This window comes from Chrysochloris asiatica, unplaced genomic scaffold, assembly GCF_000296735.1.
Source record: "Chrysochloris asiatica unplaced genomic scaffold, ChrAsi1.0 scaffold00046, whole genome shotgun sequence".
NCBI classification, from domain to species: domain Eukaryota; kingdom Metazoa; phylum Chordata; class Mammalia; order Afrosoricida; family Chrysochloridae; genus Chrysochloris; species Chrysochloris asiatica.
This window is the reverse complement of record NW_006408564.1, coordinates 13,361,133-13,389,078: the sequence shown is the minus strand read 5'-3', so window position 1 is coordinate 13,389,078 and position 27,946 is coordinate 13,361,133.

The following is a 27,946-nucleotide window of genomic DNA, read 5'->3' as shown; positions in this document are numbered from 1 at the left end:
ATTTCCACCTTTTTGAGGAAGCGCCATATTGTTTTTCACAGTGATTGCACTATTTTATAATCCCACCAGCAGTGTATGAGAGTTTCAGTCTTTTCATACTCTTGTCATCATGTGTTCCTTTCTGTTTTTTGAACTTTGCTATGAATGCTGGGGTGAGATATTGTAGTTTTGATTCACATCTCTAATGGTGAGCATTTCTTCATATGTTTGTTGGCCTCCTGAAGGTTTTCTTTGGTGAAGTGACAGTTCATGTCCTCCATCCATTTTTAAATTGGATTATTTATCACTTTCTTGTTGAGGTAATAAAGTTTTCTATAAATTTAAGAGATTAGTCTTTAATTGTTCTTCTGCTGTCCAGAGAAGATCACTAAATGCCAGTGGCCAATACATCTGCTACTAAGTGTCCAGCTTGAAGCAATAGCTGTAGGTGTGTTAGAGACTCTGGCTGGTTTCATTAACAAACCATTACCAACTCATTACCTTTAAGTAACTATCTCATGATTCTTCTGTAAAACCGAAACTCTATGGCCATAGAGTTGATTCTGACTCAAAGAGACCCTACATCAGGTTTTTGAAAGTGTAAATTTTATGTGAATGGACAGCCATGGAGCTGTTGGAGGGTTTGAACAGCCAACAACTAACCCACACTGCCACCAGGACTCCTTATTCTTTTTTTTTGTTGTTGTTGTTAGGTGCCATCGAGTCGGCACTGACTCATAGCGACCTTATGCACAGCAGAAAGAAAAAATGTCCAATCCTGGACCAACCTCACTACTGTTGCCACACTTGAGTCCATCCATGCTGCCACCTGGCCAATCCATCTCATTGGGGGTCTTCCTCTTTTTCTCTAACCCTCCATCTTACCAAACATGATATCATTCTCCAACGATTGTTCCCTCCTGACAATATGTCCAAAGTATGAGAGAGGAAGCTTGGCCATCTTGGCCTCTAAGGAGCACTCAGGCTGCATTTCTTCTAAAACAGATTTTATTGGTTCTTTTGGCAGCCCATGGCACTTTTAGTATTCTCCTCCAACACCATAATTCTAAGGCATCAGTTCTTCTACTGTCTTCCTTATTCACTGTTCAGCTTTCGCATGCATATGAGGTTATTGAAAATGCCATGGCTTGGGTCAGGTGCACCTTATTCCTCAAGCTGACATCTTTGCTCTTCAATACTTTGAAAAGTTAGAAGACTCTTTTAATAAAAAGTGGGAGGCCTGGACACTCTATGGAGTGATGGTGGCATGTTAGCAAAGCTGTGATTTGGTACAGAATCTGTTGAATCCCACCCTGTAAGCCATGGCTCCAGTGAACATATAACCTCATTTTCATGGGTGAGGAGGGCTCTAGAAACAGACTGCATGAGTATGAATCCTCACTCTACTATTTTCCAGCTGTATGATCTTGGCTACGTTTCTCAACCTGTTTTGTTATCTTTTAAAAGATACTTTTCTTTAGTTGTAAGCAAAACAAAGTCTGCACATCATGAGCACAGTTTATTGAATGGCTACCAGAGACGTGGAGATTTGAAGGCAGCATGAGCTATTAGGAAAAAGAAAGCTCCCAGTGATCTTCTGGTTAGAAGAGTCTGGTGTGAATAGAGTCCCAAGGATAGAATGGAACACTGACCATTGGTACATTCTGATTCCAGGGAAGGAGGACTTACTTGGAAAAGTCAGGTTGCAGCTGATAGTTGCCGAGTGAGCACAGCCCCACGCTACAGAGTATCCAGTGGGGAAAATGGATTCTGGGTGGTCCCAAAGAAAAAATGTCACCTGTTTTAGCACACAGGACTTCTTTGAGGATTGAAATAAGATAATGCATGTCAAACTCTTAGCTTGGTACCTGACACAAGAGGAGACACTTGGCAAATGTTAATTGTCACCATCCACTGAAGTGTAGGCTCTATGAACCCTGAGGTTGTATCTGTATTTGTTCACCATTGCCAGGTACATATTAGTTAGCCGCGAAACAGTTGTTGAATGAATGCTTGAGTGAATATTAATATGTAGTTAATGTGTTTTATTGATGTTTATAAAGTACATGTTGTTGTTATTAAATTCCGTCAAGTTGGTTCCGACCCATATTGACTCTGTATATGGTTTCTGAGGAGCAGCTGGTGATCTTGAATCTCCAATCTTTCAGTTCAAATGACTTTGAACTCTGGTGCATTAACCCACAGCACCACAGCAGGACTCCATAAAGTATACTAGAAAGAACATAGTGTATCCAACATGAAACACAGAATGAGAAAATGATCCTTTCTATTTCCCTTGGCTGGCCTTAGCAATTATTGCTGTTGTGTGCCATCGAATTAGTTTCAACTCATAGGGACCATGTATAGTGTTTCTGAGGAGTGACTTTTGGGTTTGATCTGCTGACTTTTCAGTTAGAAGTCTAGTGCTTATCCTACAGCGTCACAACATGTCTTAATGGTTAGAAAACAGTTAAGCTAAAAGGTCAATATTCTTGTTGTCTGAAACAAATTTCACAGTGATAATTCCTGGATATTTTAATATCAGTGTTTCTAATTATCCCTGGAAGCATCTGGCTGGTCACTACAGATGGTGACATGCTGTGCTGTGGGGCTCTAGGATAAGCACTGGACTGCTAGCTACAAGGTCGGTAGTTCAAACCCAGCAGCTGCTTCTCGGAAACCTTTTACAGGGTCGCTGTGAGTTGAAACTGACTCAACAGCACTTAACAACAACAACAGATGGGTAGTTACAGGAATGAGACAGATCTGTTAAGTGATCCTAGTGCATTATCTTTTGAGAGTTTTATTATTACTGTTCTGGCTACAAGGAAGCCAAGACATGGTTGATGCATGCATTCCTTTCAGGGTCCTGGTGTGGCACTGTGGGTTAATATGCTGGACTACAAGGTCAGTTTGAGCCACAGGTCGGCAGTTCAAGCCCACCAGCTGCTCCTTGGAAACCCTAGATAGGATCGCTATGGGTTGGAACTGACTCGATGGCACTTAACAACATCAACAGCAATCCTTGTGAGGGACTGTAGGGACTCTATATGATAAGCACTGGACTACAAACCACAAGGTCTGCAGTTTGAGCCCACCAGCTGTACCGTGAGAGAAAAATAAGGCTTTCTGCTCCCACGAAGATGTAAAGTCTTGGAAACCCTATACAGAGTTGCTATGAGTCACAACTACTTGACAGCACTTAACAATAAAAACAACAATCCTTGTGAAGCAGTCCTAGTATGGCACTGTAGGATAAGCACTGGACTGCTAACTGCAAGTTCAGTGGCTCAAATCCATCAGCCACTACTCAAAAACACTATTCAAGATTTCTGTGAGTTGGAAGTGACTCGATGGCACGTAACAACAACCACCACCAACAATCTATATGAGAGATGCCTTGGTGGCACAATCGTGACCCAAAAGGTTAGCTGTTCAAACCCACTGGCTGCTCATAGGTAGAATGATGTGGCAATCTGTTTCAGTAAAGATGACAGCTTTGTAAATCCTGTGGGGCAGTTCTATTCTGTTCTCTAGTGTTGCTAAGAGTTGGACTCTACTTGATGACATTGGGTAATCCTTGTGTTCATTATATATTTTGAGTTAATTTCTGGGCCTGCATTCTTAAGGGAGATTATTTGCACCACCATTCATTCACTCACCCAATGCTGCCATGATGAACAAAACAAATATGGTTCATGTTCACATGAAACTAAGCATTTGAAGGTTGTTAAATGCCATCAAGTTGGTTCTTACTCTCAGTGACCCTATATAGGAGTTCTGGTGTGGTGCTGTAGGGTAAGCACTAGACTACAAGGTCAGTTTGAATCTCAGTATTGGCGGTTCAGGCTCACCATCTACTCCTTAGAAACCCTATATAAAGTCACTATAAGTTGGAACCAACTCAACAGCACTTAACAACAGCAACACAGAGTTTACAAGGATTGATTGGTGAGTTTGAATTACCAACCTTGTGGTTAGCCGATCAGTGCCACACCAGAAGCTCAAGCATTTGGGGCTAGAGACCAATATATAGCACATACTTACAAATATATGTAAGACCATTTGTGAGGAGTGTTAAAACATGGGGATCTGACTAAAACATGGGGCTCTGACTAGAGTGAATATCATGGGAGACTCCTCAATTGAGTGATGCCTGAGCCAACAGCAGAAGGATGTGCTGGCACTGACGAGGCAAAGAAAGAGGGAAGAGAGTTCCAGGAAGAACAAGTGTGCACACATACTCCATGGCCAGAAGGAGGTTGGTGGAGTTGAGAGCCTGAGCAAAGGCCAGCATGACTGGACCAGGGAAGCAGAGGGCAGGCTGCTGTCTAAGATGAGCCTGGAGAGGTAGGTGGGGTTCCCGATCACAGAGGGTCCTGCTAGCTATGACTCAGCAGGGCCTGACTCAATGCTACGCTCATTTAAAAAGGTGAATGAGATCGGTAGTTTGAGGAAGGGACAGGAGAGGAATGGAGCATGTTAATTGTGATTCAGGAGTCTGCAAGGATGTGCCTTCATTTGGTGTGTGGAGCAGATGACAACTGTAGTGAGAACTGTTCTACCAGGAATGTTGCTTCCTATCTATTACCAACATTTGATAAGTGACAACTCAAATACTGTGCTGAATGGTGACCTCTTGTTGTTGTCAGGTGCCATCAAGTCGGAACCGACTCATAGCGACCCCATGCATAGCAGAACGAAACAATGCTCGGTCCTGGGCCAACCTCACCACTGCTGCCACCCCCGAGTCCATCAATGATGCCACCTGGCCGATCCATCTCGTTGGGGGTCTTCCTCTTTTTCTCTGACCCTCCACCCTACCCAGCATGACATCCTTCTCCAATGATTGTTTCCTCCGGACTACATGTCCAAAGTAGGAGAGACAAAGCTTAGCCATCCTGGCCTTCAAGGAGCATTCTGGCTGCACTTCTTCCAAAACAGATCTATTGGTTCTTTTGGCAGCCCATGGCACTTTCAGTATTCTCCTCCAACACCACAACTCAAAGGCATCAATTCTTCTACGATCCTCCTTATTCACTGTCCTCTATGGAGGCCTTATTAGCAATTCGAATTCTACATCACAGTGATAGCCAGAAAAAGAAATGTGAAAACAGAGACAGAAAACAGATGATACTTTTATTATCTCTGCCCCAACCAGATTTTATCCTTCCCATGTTCATTTGAAAAACAAGAATAGTTGTAACCTTTCTCCAGTCTTCCATCTGGTTATTTATTTATTTATTTATTTATTTCATTTAATAGTTGTTGGCCTATCACGTTCACTCTTGTTCTAGGTATTGGTGAATCAAAAATGAGTAAGAGTTCCTGTCCCCCTTCAGAGAGAGCAAAATCTAACAGGGCAGAACAAAATGGAAGCAAAGAACTAATACAGTGTGATATGTATGTTTGATGTTACAGAAATATATAAAATGTCATGTGAATTTGGGGACAGAAGTGATGAGTGCTTTCACAGAGGTGACAAGGAAAGCTTTGAGGAAGAGGTAATTTTTGGCTTGGGTTAATAGCTCTTACTGAACAGAAGACAAATCTGTATTGGAGGAAGAAAAATGTTTTAGGTTAAGTGTTAAGTACAGAAGTTGTAGTTGGTTAGCGAGCATGTGAACATATCATTGTCCAGAAATGTATGCTTGGAAATAGTCACTGGTGGACAGAGAATGTTCTAACCCTTTGCTTTTGTAGTGTGGTGACTGTTTGTGGTTAAGTGAAAATGAAATACCATTTAGAAAATCATTTTCTCTACTTCACTAACTACATTTCAAGGGTGCAGTAGCCACCAGTGACTGATGTTAAATGCTGCTGAGTTGGTTCTGACCTGTAGCGACCCTGTATAGGGTTTCCAAGGAGCAGCTGGCGAGTTTGAACAGCTGACTTTGTGGTTCAAACTGACCTTGTGGTTGAGTGTTTATCCTATAGGTCCACACCAGGACTATTGGGTACCATATTGGACGGCATACATAGAGAACATTTCTATCATCACAGAACGTTTTATGGGCAAGAGCTGTACTAACCTAACTGTGGTTGTGGGAGAATGTAAATTGCTGTGTAGTTATAGGAAGACATCACTAAGGGTCAGAAGGGGAGGCTGCAGGGTTTATATTCTGTTACTATAAGCATGAAATTAGCCAGTTGGAGAGAAACCAAGTGAACAGAGAATTTGACTGAGGCAGTTTTAACTGTTCTAGTTAGAGAGTCAATGACATCAGATTGAGAAATGCTGTTATTGTTAAGGGCCATAGAGTTGATTCCAACTCATAGTGACCCTTTATAGGGTTTCCAAGGAGTAGCTGGTGGGTTTGAATGACTGACTTTGTGGTTCACAGTCCAGTGTTGATCCTACAAATACCACGCCAAGAATCCATAATGAGAAAAGTCATACACAAATAAGATAAACAGGAATTCAGGATGGAGTATAAGATACTCTCACTAGTTTCATTGTAGAGGAAATTTGGGTAGGACTTGGGAAGGGTTTTGTGTTAGCACATGGTGAAACTATAAGCAGAGTGGCCTGGAACCAAGCCCCTGAGTTTAAGAACTTACAGCTGGCTACTCCAGATTTGTGATTCCTTAAACCTCCAACTTTTTACTTGATTATGAATCATTGGCACCATTCAGGGACTTCAAACAGAAAGTTGGTTACAAAACCCTGAGGTTCCTCCCTCATACTAGCTGGCATTTTTATTGCCTTTCACCCAGTCCCTTGGCCAAGAAGGGAAGTGAAGACCCTTGTACTGGACTCCGAGCTTCTTTTCATTTCCTCCACATCCCTCTCAAGTCTCCTTACCACTTTCTGTCTAAGCAATTGGGAAAATATATCCTGATTTCTATATTCCTATGACTTATGGTAAAAATGGACCTTCAGACCTTAAAATCTTCCCTTTTAATATATAAAGGGAGATGTAAAAATCCCCTTGCTTTGTTCAGCTAAGCCTGGCTGTCCAGATCTTTGTTTCACTGTTTTGTCATTGTCCTAAAGGGATGATGATGGATCAAGAGGTGAAGTTAGAGAATGTAAAAAATTGGAAACAGCCGAGGATAGAAAGACACCATTACCTAGAGCATGATTCATCACTGAATCTCTCAGAGGGATGACTTCTTAGTTCATTCAGGTTCTTCATAGACACCTACAACAGTGAGTGATATTACCTGTGCTGAATGAGGAGTCGGCCAGTCATGAGAAGGTCCTTTGTCTTTGTAAGTTTAGTTTTTAAACAAGCAACAACAAAACAAGGAAAAACTTCTGACACCCTTTCCAGCCTTAATCATCTGGAGATTTTGGTGCATTGAGTGTAGATAGATTGGTATTCTATTATATAGTCCTGGTGTTGTGTAAAGGATAACCACTAGGATGCTAACCACAAGGTCAGAGGTTCCAACCCACCAGCAAGATCATTTGAATCACAAAGTTGGTGGCATGAAACTACCAGATCCTCATTGGAAAACCTAGACAGGGCTGCTATGAATCAGAACTTAAAATAATAACATTATATATATTGGTACAAAATTGACCCAACTCCTTACTTAGTGTTTGCTCTGATCCTGCTGTTAAGTCCTGGTGCCACGCTGTGGGTTAATGTGGTGGACTGCAAAGTCAGTTTGAATTGCATGGTCAGTGGTTCAGGCTTACCAGCTGCTCCTTGGAAACCCTATACAGGGTGGTTATGGGTTGGAACTGACTTGAGTTCACTTAACAACAATAGAAACAGGAACAGAATTACATCAATTTAGCCTCTTTGGGATCCTATAGGACAGAGTAGAACTGCCCTGTAGAGTTGCCAAGGCTACAGTCTATCTAAACCGACTGCCTCATCTTTCTTCCATAGAGTGACAGATAGATTAGAACCACTGACCTTTGGGTTAGTAGCCAAGTATTTAACCACTGTGCCCAAGGCTTCCTTTACCATGTATAAAATGAAGGTCAATTCCCCAAAGCATCCATCCATAAATTTCTTTCCTACTTTTGTTGTTGGTGTTGAGAATGTGCACAGCAGAACATTCAACAATTCAGCAATTTCTACACGCACAATTCAGTGGCAGTGATTGTAACTTCACTCTCCTTTTCCATACTCTTCTTCCCCATTAACATAAATTCACTGACCTCTAAATTTCTTATCTAATCTTTGAAGTTGCTATTGTCAATTTGATCCCCTATTGATAGGTCTTAAAAGAGCACAGTGCTCAAGGCAGACATTCTTTACTAATTAAGCTAAACTATTTTGGTTTCAAGAAGACTTCAGGGTATACTTTTAGTTTAAGGTTTGAGGCTTTAAAAGATTATCTCAGGGTAGTAGTTTTAGAAGTTCATCTAGCTTCATAATCTATCAGTGTCTGAAGTTCACTCCTGCAGCATTAAACTAATTTGACTTACCTGGCCATAGCTGATTTGACTTACCTGGCCGTAGCACAGGATTGCTTAACGTTGATGTTTCTGGCTGGGTAATTATTTGTTGTGGGGCTGTCCTGTGCATTGGAAGATGTTTAGCAACAATCCTGACCTCCTCTCATTAGATGCCAGTCATCCTCTTCCAGTCTCACAACCAAAAATGTGTCTAGACATTGCCAAATGTCCCCTGGGGGGCAAAATAGTCTCTGGTTGTGAACCATTGCTCTAGTGTTTATCTGCTTGACTTAGGAAAAATTGGAATGTGTTTATATAATAGATGAAAAAAAACCAAAGGGCATATAATTTTTAAAGGGAAACTGAAAATACTTTCATTTAATAAATGACAACATGACTTTTTACCTTGTAAGGTGAAATGTTTATTAGATGCCCATCATGTAGTTGTTGTTATTGTTATTGTAATTGTTTGGGATTAACCCAGTAGGAAATAGTTCACCTTTGACGATTTTTAAAATAGGATACTGACACTATCAGATTTATACTTTAGAAAGGAACCTCTCTCTGATGGATTGGTGGAAGATTGATTAAAGGAGATAAAATTGGTGACAGCAAGATCAGTCTGAATTTAGGAAGAGAACTCTGATTTTTGTGAAACACTGATAAAGGACTCTGGGCTGGTTATGTAGAAATATACTGGTTGGAACTGAGCTACATTCAAGGAGTCATTCGGATATTGTCTGGAAAGATTGGGGAACCAATGGCAGGATCTCCAGCCAAGCTGTTTCATGTGTAAGATTGTTGTTGTTGTTAAGTGCCGTGGAGTCAGTTCTGACTCATAGCGACCCTGCACAGGATTTCCGAGGCTGTAAATCTTTACAGGAGCAGAACGCCTCATCTTTCTCCCACGGAACCGCTGGTAGTTTTGAACTGCTGACCTTCTGGTTCACAGCCCATTTCGTAACCACTACGTTACCAGAGCTCCTTCATGTGCAAGATATTGTATCATAAATCATTACTTCATAAAGAACCCTCATTTTTAACACCCTAAGATTGACCAGACTCCAGTCATAAACATTTAATATCTGCTAATATGTGGCGCATACTGATTACAAATCGGGCTGCAGACAGCAGTTCGAAACTACCAGCGGCTCCACAGGAGAAAGATGAGGTGTTCTGCGCCTGTAAAGATTTACACCCTCAGAAACCCTATACAGGGTCGCTATGAGTCGGAATCGACTCCATAGCATGCAGCAGCAATTTGTGGTGCTGTCGGATATACACTGGACCTCACAGTCAGTTTGTACAGCAAGATCAACAATTCAAACTCAGCAGCTGCTCCTTAGAAGCCCTATATGGGTCGTTGGATCCGAATGGACATCCCATAACAAGAAACAACAACAATATTATAACTACCCATTTCTTGAAGGCGGTTTTCCGTAGATATAACGTTACCATTTACAGTGCTCAGAAGTCTATGTTGTTAGCTTCGCATAGCTTATTGGCAAAATCATTTTGCAACTTTCCAGGAGGAAATGTTGGATGGTTGTGTTCACTTTTAGCACTGGTACCCATTTCTGTTTCATAATTTACCTGTATTAACAGAAGACTTGACTCCTAAACATCCTAAGACATAACTCCATTTGGTTGCCTTGTACATTTCATATATGTTGCATTCTGGTGGATGACAAATGGCCATGGTTGCTGCTAAAATGAATTTAGAACTTTAACTGCGCACGATTCGGTAATCTGTCTTGAAAAGAGGGAGCAGGAATCAGCTGAGTTCTGAAAGCAGCAGCCATCCTTCTGACCAATTGTAGGTAAACACTTTGCATGGTTTTGCTTCCATCTTGCACTGGTAAAACTTGTATGACTTTCTACTTATCAGCCATCAGTGTTATGGTGGGCATAGTGACGTCATGCTAGGTCAATTGCTTTTGCAGGTGTGGTTTCCAACAAAGGGTACTTTCTGGACACCCCTTCTGCTTTTGTACTAGAAAATTGGAGAGCTTCCCCCTTGCCTCCAGGTTCTGCCATGTCTTCTTCCAACCTGTAGTTTTTTTAAACTCTCCCTCAATAATTAGAAATATGAACTTTTATGATGAATTTGCTCTTAAATTAACTCAGCGAAAGTTCCCATCCAGAGAGCAATGTTAAATGTCGTCTTAAAAATCAACTAAGGCCCTGAAAAGTTTCAGTGTGGTTGGAGTAATGGTATAAGAAAAATCCTAGCATTTTCCTCTAAAGTTTGATGTTTATAGAATCTACTCTTCCTTTACACTCGCTGTCCATAACAAATCTCTTAGAGTTTGCTTATGGTATACCGATTTGCTACTTTTGATTTCTTATTTAAGCACAAGCTAGGTACTGATATCCTGCTGCTCAAATCATCTAGTTCTTCTGATTCACTGCCAGAGAGTCCTTCTCAATATAAAAGTCATGTCTGTATTCCATGGCAGGCCGCCCAAAGTGGTCTTTGGTATTTCAGAGTTGTTTTATTGTACAGTTCTAGCCTCTGGCTTCATAAAATACAAGTTTCATAACAGTTGTAATTTCTATGTCCATTTTTCTCATACACTATACCAAGGTTTTGTGGAACATGCCGCTTTTTCCAAATTAACGGGCTCTGTTCCTGTCCCCGCCTCCTCCTCTCCTTCCCTAGTTCCCTTCCACATGGTACCTCCAGGAAAGGAATATATTGGAAACCAACTATAGTAAATATAACTTTCTTCTTGAAAGAGAATAAAGCTCACACCTTCTTCAAAACAGAATGAGTAGATAGCACTTACATTCCAGGATCCCGATGAAGATGATGATAACATTAATGGGAACAACTAATATTTGTTGGGGTCTTATCAAATGCCATGCTTGGTTCTAGATGTTTTGAATATGCTACCTAACTGATTCTTCAAAATCAGTAAGATTTTGACACATAGTGACTCTATATAGGGTTTCCAAGGAGCAGCTGGAGGTTTGAACCACCAACCATGTGGTTCCCAGTTCAATGCTTATCCTACAACTTTACCTGAGAAGTCTGTCCAGGCACTGTTGTTATCCCTTTTTTACAGATGAAGAAGTTGAGAGATGTATGAATCAATAGTGATAATAATGAAAGAGAAGTAAAAGTTGTCCTGGATACTAAAGTTCTGATTCTTAATGGCATACTAATGGCAATACATGGTGACATTGATTCAGTCATTTAATTTAATAAATTTCCCATTGTTACCTACACTGACTGCTAAGTTTTAACAGTCTTCAAGATAATAATTTTAGATAGTCAGAGAAGACTGCCCTTCTCTGCTGACCCCTTAACTAAACTTACCCACATTGGAGACAAATCCCTTAGGAGATTCAACCAGTAGGGAAGAAACTTATCTCTTACTGTGTCGTCCTGTTGTGCCACTGCAGGATCAGTACTGCACTGCTAACCACAAGGTTGGTGGTTCAAACCCATTATTCACTCCTTGGGAACCCTATACAGAGTCGCTGAGTCAGAACGGACTCAAAAGCACATAACAATAATAACAAAAATTTAGTGTGCATGCTGTAGGATAAGCCCTAGACTACTAACTACAAGGTTGGTGGTTCAAACCCACAAGATGTTCCTTAGAAACCCTATACAGGGCTTCTGTGAGTCAGAACCAACTCAGTGGCACTTAATAACAACATTCAGTATTCAGTCTATTGAAAATTTTTCTTCATTGTGGTTTAGATGTCAGCTTATAAAGCATATTTGTTTCCCACTCAGCACTTTATACACAGATAATTCCCTGACATTGGCTGCAATTCCCACAAAGTATCAGCACTCTCCCATTTCCATGCTGGATTCCCTGTTTCTGTTTGCCCGTTTTCCTGACCTTTTCTGCTTTCTTGACATTGCTTTTGGTCAAACGCTGCCCTCTTTGTCTCCTGTCATTCAATGTTGTGAGGAGCTTGTTCCTCCCAGGTGTCACTGTTCATTCTATAGGATTGTCTTGTATGTGGCTGAAAGGTGATCTCTGAGAGAGGTGTCAGCTCTAAATGAGAGGGCATGTAGGGTCATAGTTTTGGGGGTTCCACAAATCTCTATCAGACAAGTAAACCTGACCTTTTTATGAATTTGGAGTTTTTCTACTTTTTTCTCCCATTAAGTTCATAGGTACTTTCTATTGTGATCCTAGTCAGAGGCGTCAGTGGTGCTAGAAGGAGGGGCACTATCTAGTTCTTCTGGTCTCAGGTCAGCAGAGGCTACTGCTCAGGTGGTCCATTAGTTCTTTTGACTAATTATTTCCTTGAGTTTGAAATTTTCTTTACTCTTCTTTGCTCTGGACAAAAAGAGACCAATAGTTGCAACTTAGATGGCCGCTTGCAAGCTTTTCAGATTCCAGTCACTATTCACCAAAGTAGGACAGAGAACATCGTTTTTATGGACTACATTATGCCAATTGATTTAAATGTACCCTGAGACTTGGGTCCTTAGCCCTGAAGTTCATATTTATTCAATCTATATGCTAAGTAAATAATCTGAGAAGCTCAACCAGGAAGAAATGCAACATTATTCACAACCTTCCATATGCAGATGACATAACCTTGCTTGCTGAAAGTGAGGATTTGAAACATTTATTGATGAAGTTAAAACTACAGCCTTCAGAATAGATTGTTGTTAAGTGCTGTTGAGTAGATTCCGACCCATAGCGACCCTGTATAGAGTTTCCAAGGAGCAGCTGGTGAGCTCAAACCACGAACCTTACAGTTCAAATTACTTTGCAGACTGGCGCATTAGCCCACAGTGCCACACCAGGATTCCTCAGAATAGATATTTAAAATACTGGTTGCATAGCTTCCAACATCATTGCAACAAGCAAGCCACCACAGTATGACAAACTGACAGACAAGTAGTGATTCTTTTTGTGGAGGGGTAATCTATTTAGATTATGATGTTAGAAGCGATGCAACCAGTATTTTAAATATTGGCAGGATCATCCATGGTGGACAGGTTTCAGTGAAGCTTCTATACTAAAACAGACTAGGATGAAGGACAGGCAGACTACTATTGAATGCTTAGGCACTGAACCAACTACTGAATGTTTACCCACTGAAAATTGTAGCTGAAAATGAACAGGCATATGTAAACATTATGAATAACAACAGGGCATTATCATATACAGTGCCAGAAAATGAGTCCCTCATCTTGTAAGGCATCTAAAATATGACAGAGTGGGAGCTACTTCAACCAGGTAGAGTTGACCATGATGATGCAAATGGAAAGACACTTTCAGGACCTTCATTTGTTGATGGGACACAACTCAAGATGAGGAGAAACAGCTGCAAACACCCATTAATAGTCAGGATATGGAATGTACATTGTATAAAAGGAAATAGAATTGATAAGATAGATATCCTAGACATTAGTGAACTTAAATGAACTGGTATTGGCCATTTGGAATCTGACAATCAAATGGTTTGCTTTTCCTGGAATAATAAATTGAAGAGGAATGACATTGCATTCATCAAAAAGAACATTTCAAGATCTATCTTGAAATACAATGTTGTCTGTGATAGAATAATATCCATATGAATACAAGGAAGACCAGTTAATAGCACTATTATTCAAAAGTCAGTGATGATGAATTTTAAGAATTCAATCAACTTCTTCAGTCGCAAATGGATTAAACATGCAATCAAGATGTATTGATAATTATTAGTGATTGGAATGCAAAGGCTAGAAATAAAGATGAAGGATCAGTAGTTGGAAAGTTTGGCCTTGGTGATACAAATGATATAATTTTGTAAGGCGAATCATTTATTCATTGCAAATGCCTTTTTTAAAACAACATAAAAGGAGACTATATACAAGTATCCCACCAGATGTAATACACAGGAATCAAATTGACGACATCTGTGGGAAGAGACAGTGGAAGAATTCAATATTATCAACTCAGAGAGGGCCAGGGGCAGACTGTAAAGCAGACCATCAATTGTTCATATGCAAGTTCAGGCTGAAGTTGAAAAAATTAAAATAAGTCCATGAGAATCAAAATATGATTTTGAACATACCCCACCTGAATTTAGAGACCATCTCAAGAATAGATTTGATGCTTACACACTAATGACCAAAGAGCTTGGGATAGCATAAAGAATATCAAGCAGAAAGAAAGCAAAAGGTCATTTAAAAGACAGGAAAGAAAGAAAAGATCAAAGTGGACATCTCTGACACATGCTCTTGATCTTGGAGAAGCTAAAGCGAATGGCAGAATATTTCAAAGAGCAGCTAACAGAGAAAAATTCAATTATCAAAATGAAATGTGCAAAGACCTGGAGTTAGAAAGCCAAAAAGGGAAGAGCATGTTCAACATTTCCCAAGCTGAAAGAATTGAAGGAAAAATACAAACCTTGATTTGCAATATTGAGAGATTCTGTGGGCAAAATATTGCAGAAAGCATCAAAAGATAGAAAGTATAAACAGAGTCATTGTAGCGAAGAGAAATGATTGATGTTCAACCATTTCAAGTGGTAGTGTATGGTCGAGAACAAATAGTACTGAAGAAAGAAGTCCAAGTTGTACTGAAGATACTGGAGAAAAGCAAAGCTCCAGGAATTGGTGGATTTCATATTGAAATCTTTCAATACTGAGGAAACCCTGAAAGTGTTCACTCATTTATGCCAAGATATTTGAAAGACAGTTACCTGGCCCCTCTCCTGGAAGACATCAGTATTTGTGCCCATTCCAAAAAGAGATGAACCAATGGAATTTGAAAATAATTTATCACATGCAAGTAAAGTTTTATGGAAGATAATTAAAAATGGCTTCAACAGTACATTGAGCAAACTGCCAGAAATTAAACCAGATTCAGATGTAGATGTGGAATGAGGGATATCCTTTTTTATATTAGTTGGATTTTGGTAAAAAGGAGAGAATACCAGAAAGATGTTTACTTGTGTTTGATTGACTATGTAAATGCTTTCAAGTGTGAGGATTATGACAAACTGTGGATACCATGGTACATAGACCTGCACATATACCAAAAGTAAGTTATTAGAACAGAACAAAGGGATACTGAATGGTTTAAAATCAGGAAAGGTGTGTATGCTTTCATTCTATTTATTCAATCTGTATGTTAAGCAAATGATCTGATAAACTGGATTATATGAAGAACATGGCATCAGTACTAGAGGAAGATTCATTAACAATTTGTGACTCACAGATGATAGAACCGTATTTCCCGAAAGCAAAGAGGACTTATATTTACTGATGTAGGTAAAAATCCACAGCCTTCAGTGTGGATTGCACCACAATATAAAGAAAACAAAAATCCTAACACCTGAACCAATAAATAACATCATGTTAAATGGAGAAAGATTAAAGTTGTCAAAGACTTCATTTTCCTTGGATCCACAATCAACATTCATAGAAACAGCAGTCAGGAAATCAAATGACATATTGTACTAGGCAAATCTGCTACATAAGAACTCTATAAAGTGTTCAAGAGCAAACATATCAGTTTGATGAATAAAGTATGCCTAGTATTTTTATTAGCCTTATATGAATGTGAAAGTTGGACAATAAATAAGGAAGACCACAGAGGAATTGATGCATTTGAGTTATAGTGTTGGAGAAGAACATTATAAATACATAGATTGCCAGAGGAGCAAATACATTTGTGTTGGAAGAATGTTCCTTAGAAGACAGCATGGTGAGAAAGTCTCTCATACTTTGGACATGTTATCTGGAGGGACCAATTCCTGGAGAACAACATCATGCCTGGTAAAGTGGAGGTTCATCAAAAAAGAGGAAGATCCCCAATGAGATGAATACCCAATGAGTGACAGCAGCAATGTGCTGAAACGTAACAATTCTGAGTATGGCGCAAGACTGGGCATTGTTTCATTCTTTTTTGCATAGGATCGCTATAAGTCTGTGCTGACTAGACTGCCCCTAACAACAACAACAACAACAACAATATACTGAAAGTACAAATCCTCACAACTGGACTCATAAACAGCATCATGATAAACAGTGAAGGATTTAATTTTAGTTGTGTCCACAATCAATGTCTATGGAAGTAGAAGTCAAGAAATCAAATGATGTGTTGCTTTGGGCACATTTGCTGCAAAAGACCCCTTGAAAGTGTGAAAAAGCAAAGATGTTACTTTGAAGACTAAGGCATGCCTGACCCAAGGCATAGTATTTTTAGCAATCTCATATGCGTGTGGAAGCTGGGCAGTAAATAAGGATGAGTGAAGATGAATTGATAAATTTGAATTATTTTTGGCTAATAATATTGAATGGATAGTCAGAAGAACAAATAAATCTGCCTTATAAGAAGTACTGCCAGAAAGTTCCTTAGAAGTGAGAATGGAGAGACTTCATCTCCCGTACTTTGGACATGTTATCAGGAGGGACCAGTCTGTAGAGAAGGGCATCATGCATCATAAAGTAGAAGATGAAGAAAAAAGAGGAAGATCTTCAATGAAAGGGATTGACACAGTTGTTGCAACGGTGGACTCAAGCACAGGGATGATTTTGAGGATGTCACAGGACTGGGCACTGTTTTCCTGTTTACATAGGGTCATTATGAATCGGAACTGACTGTGTGGCACCTAACAATAGTGTTTAATCCATTTTAAAAAATTAAAGTCATCTGCCAACTGTAATAAAATGAAATCTTTTAGATGTGTTTAGCTTACTGTGGATATCTTAATCCCATTTATTAACATTTATTAAACTGTGATTGCATAGTTTGTAAAATGCATAGTCTATTTTTATGGAGAAAAATAATAAACAAGTGTGAATTATGTTTTATATGAAAATATATCCTTATAAATTGGCACATTTTATGTCTACTTTGAGTTGTTTGAGAATGAATTTCTCTAATCTTGAAATGTTAGAATGAGAGGGAAAAAGATATATCTAGATCTAGATCTAAATTGTTGTTGTTAAGTGCCATCGAGTCGGTTCCGACTCATAGAGACCCTGTATAGGGTTTCCAAGGAGCAGCTGGTGAGCTTGAACCGCTGACCTTACAGTTCAAATGACTTTGCAGTCTGGCTCATTAACCCACAGCACTACACCCACACAACCCACACACCTCCCCCCCCCCCCCCCCACTCTCTCTCTCTTAATCCAAGGCATATATTTTTAGAAACCTCTATGCATCTGGAAGCTGGTTATTGAATAAGGATGAGTGAAGAAGAATTGATAAATTTGAATTATGTTTGATTAAGAATATTGAATATACTATGGACAACCAGAAGAACAAATAAATCTGTCTTGCACTGCACTGTAAAACACAAGGTCAGCAGTTCAAACCCACCACCTACTCCTCAGAAACCCTATACAGGATCTCTATGAGTTGGTTTCTGTATATATTCCACATAGATATTAACCTAATGGGACACATTTTCTAAGAGATGGTATAATAGAAACATTTAAATTGCTTTAAAAGGGCTATCTATGCTAGGTTTACAAATGGCTGATAACGATAAGAAAAAATAAGCTTTTTGAATTTGATGTTAGGGAGGTTATGCTTTCTTGGAGCTTATAATAATCATCATCTGTTGACAAATACTGTATGTAGGCATTGTACTATACAATTGCTAGAAATTTTATATTCTGTATATACTTCCATCCAATCTTGTTTGTGAATAGTATTACGGAAATCAAAGGTTGTGTATTTATAGATTTTTAAGATGGTTTCTTTTAACCTTTAATGTAAAACAAAAGTAAGGAAAGAAATGCAGGTGTGGACATTGACGTATTTAAAAGGATGTCCACTATAGTGATGTTTTGAATAGCTGACAATCATGGTTGTTATTGCTGTTGTTAATTGCCATCGAGTTGATTCCAACCCATAACGACCTTGTGTAGGGTTTCCAAGGAGCGACCTTGCAGTTCAAATGACTTTGCATTCTGATGCTTTAGCCCACAGTGTCACACCAGGACTCCAACAGTTATGGTATGGACATGGTATAGAATGTAGTCATTAACATAGCTGTGCAAAAGAATAATGAAGGAACGGGGGAAATGTTCTTATGCCAATTTCTAACAATGTACAGGGAGATTCTATTTTTTAAAGGTTTATGTGTGTGTAGAAAATTGATTAGAAAAGACACATTCTAAATGTTAGTTATCTCTGAGTGGTAAAAGGATGATGTTGTTGTTGCTAAGTGCGACTGAGTCAGTTCTGACTCATAACGACCCTGTATAGCATTTCCAAGGAGCAGCTGGTGAGTTTGAACCGCCTACCTTTTTGTTCAAATTGATATTGTCCCCTAGTGCTTTATCCCACACCGCCACACAAAAATTCTAAAAGGATGATGGATGATTTCATTATATATGTATTTGCTTACCTTCAATAACTGTGTAATTTATAAAAATGGGAAAAGTAGAATGAGGGAGAAAGGAAAGGAAGGAAAGAAAAAATGAGTTTAAAGCTTTTAAGACTATTGAAGGACCCAGGTAACATAAAACCTCACATAATTTTTATTGTTGTTGTTAGGTGCCTATTGAGACAGTTCAAACTTACAACAACTTTATGTACAATGAAATAAAACAGTGCCAGCCACTGCACCAGCCTTCCAGTCGCTGTTAACGCTTTAGTCCATTGTTGCAGGCATTGTGTTAGTTAGTCTCATTGGCCGTCTTCTTCTTCCTCTTTTTCACTGATCCTCTAGTTTACCTGCATGATGTCCTTTTCCAGGGACTGGATTCTCCTGATAACCTATCTAAACTCCATGAGACAATGTCACTCCATCTTTGCTTCTAAGGAACATTCTGGCTATATTCTTAGAAGATGCATATGTTTGTTTGTCTGGACATTTCATGCTATATTCAATTCTTAGCCATTACCATAATTCAAACGCTTCAATTAGCTATTACCATAATTCAAATGCTCTGGTTTTCCTAGTCATTGTCTAGCTTTTACATGCATATGAGGCAATTGGAAATATCATGGCTTGGACTAGGCATACTTCAGTCTTCAAAGTGACATCTTTGCTCTTTAACATTTTAAACACATCTTTTGCAACATATTGTCCAATGCACACATTGTTAGGTTACTGCTTTTAAAAATGGAGAACAGTAATGTTCTGTGTTTTAACTTGTCTTTCTTGCATTTTTTTTTTTTTGTGTGTGTATGTGTGTGTGTGAACTCAATTGCTTTCGATTGAGAGATTTAGGTTTGACTAGGCAACTCAGCTAACCAAGCCTTGTGGCTCACCCTGTGCTATAAATTACTTGACCCATACCTTGTTCTGCTATCTATAAGCCCTTTATAAATGTTTTCATTTGAATTATTACAGTGCCAGATGCTTCAGTAACAGGCATCATTTCTGAGCTCCTGTTCACCAGTTATGAACTTGCAGAATTGTTACATCCAGACCACACCTAGAGCACATATGAAATACAAAAATAGGTACAAAAATCATGGTGATGAGAATTATTAAATTAAAAATACAATTATAGTTATAAAGGTAGGAAATGTATGCCTTTGACTGTATAAAAATTATTCTGGAATTAAAACATGGAAATTGCTGTAATATTAATATAGCTAATATTAAATTGCTAGGGTGATAGAAAATTATAATGCAGACGTAGAATGTGATTAGAAAAGGGTAAGGTATGTAGAGGTGGGAAGCCTGTGTAGGTGGCACAGGATCGACCACGTAATTGATATGGCCCAGTGTAAAATGAAAATAGAAAACTCCTTGTTGAAAAACTATTAAGAATTTCAAGCTGGCGGTAACAGAAAAAAATTGTGTGGCAGTGACCGGAGAGACGGAATACCAGGGACCTAGTCTTGTGTCACCGCTTGCTTCTTCCCTCTAAATATTATGTTCCTCATCTTTAAAATCCAAAGGAACAAGTTAAAAACATGCTTTTTCTTAAACAATATGACAAATGAAATTTTACAGCACCACCACCACTACCACCAAGAACCGAAACTGTGTGTGTTCACATAAATATGCATACAGGCATATAAACATGAATATGTTGGGCACAAATAGAAGTAGCTATAGACATATGGACGTACAGGTGTGTGTTTGTATATCCATGTACATAATAAACCATATAGAGGACACAGTTATAGATACTTTTTAGACCAATACCTTGTGAGATTGATTTTCTAGGTCTAAAGGCTAAGGGCCATATAGGAAAACTCAGTTAATTGGCACAATATAGTTCATAAAATGTTATGTACTATACCTTAATGAGGTGAGTAGTGTCTGGCATATTAAAACCTTTCAAGTAGCTGTCTAAGATATAACTATTGGTCTATTCATCAGGAGCATGAGAAAGAAGGAAATCCAAGACTCAGGGAAGAAACTACTCTACAGGCTTGTCTACATAAACCACAGTCTCATCTATTCTGAGTATAGGATTAGATGGTACTCAGTTACTACTATCCACCATTCAGACCAAGGCTACAGTAGATGAATGGAACTGGAGAAAACTGTGAAACAAGATTGGAATTATTAAAAAGTCCAGATTAACCGGACAGGTTGAGACTAGAGGACTCCTAGAGACTAACTATCACTCTGAGACACGTAACACAAGTGAGTGACTTTAACAAAGAGAAACTTAATCTCTCACAATTTCAGAGGCTAGAAGCCCAAATCAATGGCACTAGCTCTAGAGAAAGACTTTCTTGTTTGGTTGGCTCACAGTTTAGGAGGAATTCCCTTGTTTTCTTTCAGCATCTGTTGACTTAGCTTTTCTTGGAGATCTTCCCAGGGTCTCGGGTCTAATGAATGAACTCCACTTTTGGCTCTTCTTTCTTTGTTGTTGTTATTGTTAAGGGTTATTGGGTGAGTTCTGACTCACTGCAACCCGGTATAGAGTTTCTAAGGATCGGCTGGTGGGTTTGAACCACTAGCTTTGCAGTTAGCATTTCAGAGTCTATCCTATAGCACTATACCAGGACTCCTTGGTGGTACTAGGTTACATTTTCTCTCTTATTATTTCTGGTAAGATTATAGGAAACACATTATGGAACTAAGAAACTCCCTTTACATCCAATCTAGCTTTTGATGGGATTAAGAATGTTGCATTTCATCCTTAATCCCTTTTATAACTGATTGATTTGTCATTTGAGATTGCATTCTGGGACAGAGTACATAATTGCCATATTACATAAGTATTAAACAATTGAGAATTAGAATCTAGCCAAATTGATACATTTTAAAAAAACTTTTAATTGCAAATTGAGTGAAGGTTTACAAAGCAGATCATCACTTTTGCATTCAACAAATCATATACTTTTCTTCATCTCAGTGATTATAATCCTCTCCATGTGGCATCGCTTATCCCAGTTCCTCCCTGTGTTTTGTTTCCATTCCTCCTATTTTCCAAATCTTGGGTAAATGCTAACCTTTTGATCATTCTAAGAGTACATACCTCCTGTTGTTGCCCCTCTTATATACCTATCTATTACTTGGCTGAAAGGTATGTACTTTTGAAGGACATAATGTAATCTATGGCATGCTTTAAACCTTAAACCAAAGTGATTCCTTGAGATTAATTTTTAGTTAAATAACAGATAGACTCACAAAATCAAGAATATTAGCTTTGAGTAATGAGCTACAGCACTCATCTGTCAAATCTGTCATCCTGTGGTAGCTTTCATGTTATTGTGATGCTGGAATCTCTGCCACCTATATTTTAAATACAGCAGTGTCACCCATGGTGGACAAGTTTCAGTGGAACTTCCAGACTAAGACAGTCTAGGAAGGAAAAGCAGATCATTGCTAAATGTTCACCACTGAAAACCTTATAACATTGTCAGATATAAAACCAGAAAATGAAAGCATTATGAATAGCAATACTACATTATCAGACATTGTGCTTAAAGATGAACCCCACAAACTTGAAGGCACTCAAAATATGACTGGGGAAGAGCTGCCTTCTCTAAGAAGAGCTGACTGTAATGATATGGATGCAGTAAAGCTTTTGGGACCTTAATTTGCTAATAGGGCACATCTCAAAACGAAGAGAAAGCTGCAAACCTGTATTAGTAATCAGAGCATGAAATGTACAAAACATGAGTCTAGGGAAATTGAAGTGGTCAAAAATGAGATGGAATGCATAAAGATCAATATTTTAGGCATTAGTAACCTGAAATGGACTGGTATTGGTCATTTTGAATTGGACAATCATTTGGTTGACTATACTGAAAACAACACATTCAAGAGGAATGGTGTCATATTCATCATCAAAAAGAACATTTTAAGATATATATTGAAGTACAAAGCTGTCTGTGATAGGGTAACATCCATATATCTATAAGGAGACCAGTTAATCAAACTATTATTCAAATTTATGCATAATGATGAATTAGAAGAATTTTACCAACTTCATCAATTGGAAATGGATCAAGCATGCAATCAAGATGTATTGATAATTACTGGTGATTGGAATGCAAAGGCTGGAAACAGAGGAAAGAGTAGTAGTTGGAAAATTAGATCTTGGTAATAGAAATGATGCTAGAGATCACATGATCAAATTTTGCAAGACTAGTCACTTACACAATGCAAATACCTTTTATAAACAACATAAAAAGAAACTATATGCATGAACTCACCAGATAGAGTACACAGGGATCAATTCGACTACATCGGAGGGAAGAGACAGTGAAAAAATTTAAATATCATCAACTGAAACAAGGCCAGGGTCAGACAGTGGAACAGACCATCAATTGCTTATTTGGAAGTTCAGACTAAAGCTGAAGAAAATTAAAAGCAAGTCGATGGGAGCAAAAATATGACCTTGAACGTTTCTCATCTGAATTTAAAGACATTCTCAAGAACAGATTTGATGTGTTAGACACAAATGGCTGAACACCAAAAGGGTTATGGAAAGTCATCAAGAGCATCATACAGAAGAGGACATGTAATGAGAATATCATTACTGATATCAGATGGACCTTGGCTGAAAGTAAAGAATATCAGGAACATATTTACTTGTGCTTTATTGACTGTGCAAATGCTTTTGACTGTGTGGATTATGACCTGTGGAAAACACGGAGAAGGATGGGTATTCCAGAACGCTTATGTGCTCATGAGGCATTTATATATAGACTAAGAAGTAATTGTTAGAAGAGAAAAAGGGGTTACTGAATGAAAAATGTGTGTGCCAGTGTTTTATTGTTTCACCATACTTACTCTGTGGAGTCCTGGTGTGGCACTGTGGGTTAATGTGCTGGACTGCAAAGTCATCTGAGCCACATGGTTGGTGGTTCAAGCTTACCAGTTGCTCCTTGGACACTCTCTGCAGGGTTGCTATGGGTCAGAACTGACTCAACGGCACTTAACAACAGAAACCACAACACCATTCAATCTATATGTTGAGCAAATAATTTGGAAACTGGATTGTATAAAGAAGAACATGGCATCAGGATTGGAGACTCATTTACAACCTTACTTGCTGAATGTGAAGAAGACTTAAAATACTTTTTGATAGAAATGAAAGACTACAGCCTTTGATCTTGATTGCACCTCACTGTAAAGAAAACAAAATATTCACAATGGAACCAATAAGTAACATTATGATACATGGAGAAAAGATCAAAGTTGTCAAAGGCTAAATTTTGTTTAGATAAACTATCAATGTTCATTGAAGCAGCAGTTGGGAAACCCAAGGAATAACTGCGTTAGACAAATTTACTGCCTAAAGTGTTAAAGAGCAAGCTGTCACTTAGAGGATTAACCCACTCCTAACTGAAGTCAGGGTATTTTAAATCACTTCACATGCATGTGAAAGTCAGACAGTTAATAAGGACGATCATGTAAGAATTGATACATTTGAACTATGGTGTTGAAGAATATTTAAAGTGCCAGAAGAACTAGCAAATCTGTGTTGGAAAAAGTACAGCCAGAATGCTTCTTTGAAACCAGCATGGCAAGACTTAGTCTTTTCATATTTAGGACATGCTGTCAGGAAGGACCAGTCCCTAGAGAGGGACATTATGCCTGGTAAAGTAGAATGTCAGCAAAAAAGAGGTCGTCCCCAACAAGATGGATTGGCACAGTGGCAGCAGGAATGGGCTTAGATGTAACAATTGTGAGGATGGTGCAGGACTGGGCAGTGTTTGGTTCTATTGGGCATAGGGTCACTCAGGGTCAGAACTGACGCAGTGGCATGTAATAACAACAAACACAGTGGACCGTTTTAAGAAATCTTTTAAGGAAACCAAATGGTCAAAAGTTACTCTATAGCAAAGATGAAAAGATGAAAGGGCAGGGAATCTAGAGTACTGAAACTGGTACAACAGGAATGGAGTTAATGAGAATGAAGACATATTGTGAAAAATATAAGCAATATCATTGAATAATTTATATAAAAACTGCTAATGGGAACTTAATTTGCTGTGTAAACTTTTACCTTAAACATAGTAAAATATTACTAAAAAACAAAATAAGATAAATAAAACCAAGTGGGTAGTTTTATACTTTGTTGTGACAGAGATACAACTCCCACTAGATTAAGGGAGAAAAAAGGGGGGTGGGGGAGAATGTTTTGATTTACATAACAGTTCAGTGCTGCACTTACTTTAATCTAGAGTAGAGATAAGAGGATCTTTTTTTCAAGTTAAGAGCCAGATAGTCTATATTTTCTGCTTTGTGGACCATAAGCATTCTGTCACAACTACTTGACTTTGCTGTGGTAGTACAAAAACAGCCATAAAAAATATATATCAATGAATGAGTAAAGTTGTGCTTCAGTACAAATTTATTGATGGCTATGACATTTGTGTGTCATATAATTTTTATGTGTCACAAAATAAATTCTTTTGATTTTTTTCACCAGTCATATAAAAATGTAAAAACACACTTAGCTCTTCTGCCATACAAAAATAGACAGTGGACTGGATATGGTCTGTGGTTGTAGTTTGCTGCCCTATGTTCTAGAAAGAAAGAAAGTACTGAAGGCATCCTCGGTATTGTGTCTGGCGTATATTTTTTTCTCACATGGTTCTTCATGTCTTTTTTTTTTTTAATAATATTTTTTTGTGTTTTTGGTGATGGTTTAGCTTTCCTTCCATTCAACAATTTCTACATAAGTTGTTCAGTGTCATTGGTTACATTCTTCACAATGTGTGAACTTTCTCATTATTTACATTCTGCTTCTTCTGTTTCTATTCACCTGGTTTCCCTGCCCCCTTTCATTTTCATCTTCATCATAAAATAATTATTGACCATTTGGTCTCATTGAGGTGTTTTTTTTTTTTAAAGGAACACAGTAATAAATAGATGATAGTCATTATTTTTTGAGCCCATTTGTTATTTAACTGTAAGGCTCTGCTGACTTTTTCAGTTTTAACCTCATTCTTTTCTACTGTAATAAACTTTCTCCACAGACAACCTTAATGGAGGTGAGATGCAAAAAACTCCAGGTTACTTTCAAAGCAAGAATGACTCTTCCATCTTACAATGTCTACAAATAAAATCCTGTCTGACTGGATGACTCTTCCATCTTACAATGTCTGCAAGTAAAATCCTGTCTGACTGGATTTGGGTTATTTTCTCCTCAGGGGTCAATCACTGTGGCCAAAGAGATGATATGTTTGGATTGGCTATTCGAAGCTCATATGGACACTAACCCCTGTGGCAGAGGTAGAGAGTGGATCCCATAAGTTTTCCACTGTAATCAGAACCATAGGACTTAGGAGAGAAATTGTGCCTCATAGGTTAAGAGACTAAGGAGGTGGTGTAGAGAAAAACAGTAGTAGGTTGCTACCAAGGATGATGAACAAAATGATCTTTAAGATTCTTATGGTGGCATACTTAAAAAGGTGAATTTTATAGTTTGTGAGTTTTCTTTCAATTACATTCTTTTAAATAATCCTGAGAGGAATTGCATAGCGCTTCAAGTTTGGGGTTGGATTTGCAATGACCCATCCATTATTGAGGGGAAAAGACAACTTTTCCTTAACCCATTTTCCACTCAAACTGCCAAATAGCTGGACAGCACCATCCATTCTTCTGACTTGAGGTCTTCATCTCCTGATCGCTCTTCAACCTGTGAAAATTTGGCCTTTATTTGTTCCTTTCCACTAAAGAATGGGACATCATGGATCATTGCAGTCCCTATACCTTAAATTCTTACATACAGTACCAAATTTGAAACAGGTGAACACATTCTTTAGCTTGATGACTACTTTTTTGACTTTTGTTATTCTACAAGAATGATATATTGCAGTTTGTGACAATTACATTATCTCATCTAATTCTAGCGGGAGAAATATGAGGCTTTCTACTCCCGTAAAGATTTACACCCTCGGAAACCCTGTACAGGGTTGCTATGGGTCAGAACCGACTCGACGGCACTTAACAACAACACCACCTAATTCTAACAGCAAACATAAATATAGAAATGTCAGGTCCTAACCCCCCACTTTACAGGAGTCCTGGTGTGGTGTGCTGAGGGTTAATATACCAGACTGCTAAGTCATTTGAACTGCAAGGTCGGAGGTTCAGGCTCACTAGTTGCTCCTTGGAAACCCTATACAGGGTCGCTATGGGTCGGAACCAATTCAATGTCACTTAACAACAACAACAACTCCCCACTTTACAGATGATAAGACTGACATTTAAAAATATTAAATGATTTTTTTCAGATCCCATACTTGGTATCTAACAAAGTTGGAACTTGAATCCTGGACTTTTGACACCAAACTGAGACCTTGTGCTCAGCATACAATTCAGATATTTTTAACAGTCAACAAATTCTCTTCCTTGTTTTCAAACTTAGCTTCTCAATCTCCTTGCCTGAGGGGACTTACAAGTAATCATCAAGGGTTTCCATATTCTCCAGTTTCTCTTCTTGGGCAATAGATCCTTCTAGAGTGATACTTAGGAGGCGTTCCTATCTCTGTGTTGATATGAACCATCACTTCCTCTATTCCCTGTCCCTAGTGTTTTTATGTCCTTGTGTCATGCCTTTTATGTTGATTCACTTTCTAGTGGAGAACGTTGTAACACATCTTAATCTCCCCTTTTGAATCATGTTGTTCATACAGTTGATAAACAGTCTTCTCATTAAAATGAAATGGAACAAATATTAGCTTCCAGAGAATATCTTTAATGTTCTGTTCAGTCTCTAGTTACAATGGTATAACATAGTAGTTTTTCAGTCTCTCAATTCAGAGTGATCTAGTCATAAAATTGAACTATTAGTTCAGTTAAGAGTAGCATGAGGTAGGCGGGGTTTGATGGTGAATAGGATAGAGGTGCAGTATAGTTAGCCATCAGTAGTACCGCAGAATATCAGATGAAGAGGGTTCAGGCCAGAGCTCCAAGACTCTCTGAACCAAATAGGTAGGAATATTTAAAAAGTTTAAAGGCTTATAGCTAGTGGAACTTGTGTGGAAGTAAGAAATTGTGTATTTTTAAATTTGCCACCCAGAGCTGATAACTTGGGTGAGACCAAATGGCAAGAACAAGTAGGGGAACAGATTTTCCATGCAATAATGCTGCGGATAACCTTGGATCAAAGGTAGACAATACACTTTGTCAGTTTTGCTTGGTTCTGATGTTTTTCTCTTTTTGGTATCTGTTCATTGACCCCCACACTGTTTGTGTACCTACATTCTAGTGACTAGAGGGGAGCCTGAGTGAGTGGGCACCCCCCAC